Here is a 2,414-nt window from a genome sequence, read left to right as displayed (position 1 = left end):
GCTTTTATCTATTTTAAAAAATCTTCTTTTAAAAAAGAAAGAAACTTGCAAAAATTTTATTTACCCAGATCTTCAGAATACGTTTTTGATTTTTTGTTTTTGTTTTTTGTCTTTTTGCTTTTTTCTTGAGCTGCTCCCGTGGCATAGGGAGGTTCCGAGGCTAGGGGTTTAATCGGAGCTGTAGCTGCCAGGCTACGCCAGAGCCACAGCAACGCGGGATCTGAGCCGCGTCTGCGACCTACACCACAGCTCACGGCAACGCCAGATCCTTAACCCACTGAGCAAGGGCAGGGATCGAACTCACAAACCTCATGGTTCCTACTCAGATTCGTTAACCACTGCGCCACGACGGGAACTCCTTGATTTCTTGTTTTTTAAGCCATGTGTGAAATGGCTATGACTTTTTCCTGCAAATGTCCAAGCTGTCTGTTTTTGGCCCCAGGAGGAGGATTTTTCGTTAATTCTCAGATGATGAAATTTTCTGCCGCCACAGTTTAAGAGAACCGTGAAGGCTTGGTCGGCTGGCACCTGCTCCTGCCATGACGCGCGTTTCTGCAGTTAATTAATCTCGGGGCGGGGAAGGCAAGTGCTCCCTGTCGACTTTGCCATAAAATGTGCTGCAGGCTTCTGTCTGCCTTGCATCTCCGTGCCCGTCCCCAAGACGGCCCACGCGGCCTCTCTGCTTCGATTCCTTTGCCTCTGAAGCAAGACAGTGACGTTTCAGGACGTCGATCAGAGCACACACCATCGCGGTGTGTCTCCTTCTACGGGAAATCAAACCCAGACTCGTCCCCGGGGCCTGCGTGCCCTGCCTGACCCGCCCTCCCCACATTTCCGCCGGGGCTCTTGAAGCTCAGGTTCACCTGCTCCTCCCCTGTGTGAATTCCCCAAGCTCGAGAGGGTCTCACAGCCACTTGAGATGATGTCTCGCTGCCAGGACCTCTCTCTCCCCCTCTTGGCTGGTATCCGTTCACCCTGCTGGCTTGCCAGTCTTGGCCCAAAGTGCCACCGAAGGTGGGGGCCGGCCGCTCGCTGCGCTGAAGCCAGCAAAGGGGCAAGACTGCTAGGAAGGAAGGCTGGTGTTGTCTCGGGAGCCTGCAGCGGGCCGGGGAGTGGACGGACGGCGGCCTCGTGTCCAAGGGCCACGCCGGCACCCCCGACAGCCCGTGGGCAGGAGGGTGAGGGAGGGGCTCCGGGCCGACCAGCAGTTTCAGCTCTGGGTCATCCCGAAACTGGTCCTGGGGTCGGGCCTGTGTCGTCTTGACTGTTTCAAGTACCCTGACTTCATCTTCCGTTCCAGGATGGGCTTGTTTCCACTTTCGTCGAGGGCAGGTCTCAGAGCTGCGGCAGCCGATGTCACGGCTACAGTCTGGTCATCACATCTCGCCGATGTCTTCCTTCCCGCAGGGATTTTCATGTCTATAAAACAGCTCACAGGACCTGGCTCAGAATGTGACCCGTGGCCCTCGAGGGGGAATGGCAGGTCCTTGACTTTGCCTCACGATTAAAATATTGTTTCCTCTCATTGACTATTTTCCTCCTTTGTGTCTGCCTTTTCTCTGATTTGGCTTATTCTTTGGCTAAAGTTTTTTTTTTGTTTGTTTGTTTTTGTTTTTTTACAGACAAAAGCCAGGTGGAGGACATGGGAGTGGGGGGCACCAAGGGGTCCTGCTTTGTTTCAAGAGGTTGCATCTTCAATCCTGCTCGGTCTCCTGTAGCCTCTCACCCGACTCGCCAGTCACCTGCTCACATCTCCCTGCTTTATTTCCTTCTCACAGTTTAAGATTATAATTACTACTTACTAAATTAGATGTAAGTTCTTTAAAATGAGGGGTCTTGCCTAGCGCTTGGCAGGGTTTACCCTATGACAGGCATAGGGCAAATATTTGTTGAATTAATAAACTAGTTCATTAATAAACCTCCGTGTTGATAGTCCATACTCGTTTCTTTGGCGAAAGAGGGTTTATTGTCTTTACATGAATGTGTCCAAGTTTCAGTGGTTTCCCGTAGAGTGTAGACCAAGAGGAAGGGACCCATGCGCCCCAAAGCACCACCTCCTTTCGGCCAGTACGTGGGGGGACATCCAGCTTTACTTTAGGATGTAAATACCACACTGCGATTATCTAGAGACATGGCCGAATCTTGCTACTGAGTAACAGTCCTTTTGAGGAAAATTTTAGACACGTATCTTATTTCTATAGGTGCTGACAAGCATTTTCTTTCACAGAATAAAACCCATCTTGCCCGGAGTAAAAGCAAAAGACCCCCCCCCCCCCTCTGTGTAGCGCTTTTTTTTTTTTCTGTTGTGGAGAAAGGGGCTTTTTAGCTGTTCTATGTCATGTAAATTTGAATTCTCCATTGGAAGTCTAGGGCTTTGGTTTCCCTGATGTTTCTAGGCTTTGGGGTTTTGTCTG

The 2,414-nt window shown here is 50.5% G+C and overlaps 1 long non-coding RNA gene across 1 annotated transcript; it reads left to right on the top strand.

The window, feature by feature from the left end:
* The first annotated feature begins 336 nt into the window (after positions 1-336).
* On the top strand, positions 337-1,918 carry LOC125136032 (uncharacterized). Its single transcript, XR_007137096.1, has 2 exons — positions 337-1,483; positions 1,623-1,918. It is a non-coding gene; the product is annotated as an uncharacterized LOC125136032 (long non-coding RNA).
* Positions 1,919-2,414: the final 496 nt, after the last annotated feature.

The sequence above is a fragment of the Phacochoerus africanus genome, chromosome 9 (genome assembly GCF_016906955.1).
Source record: "Phacochoerus africanus isolate WHEZ1 chromosome 9, ROS_Pafr_v1, whole genome shotgun sequence".
Classification (NCBI taxonomy): domain Eukaryota; kingdom Metazoa; phylum Chordata; class Mammalia; order Artiodactyla; family Suidae; genus Phacochoerus; species Phacochoerus africanus.
Note: the sequence above shows the minus strand (reverse complement) of the source record. Positions and strands in the feature narration are given on the sequence as shown.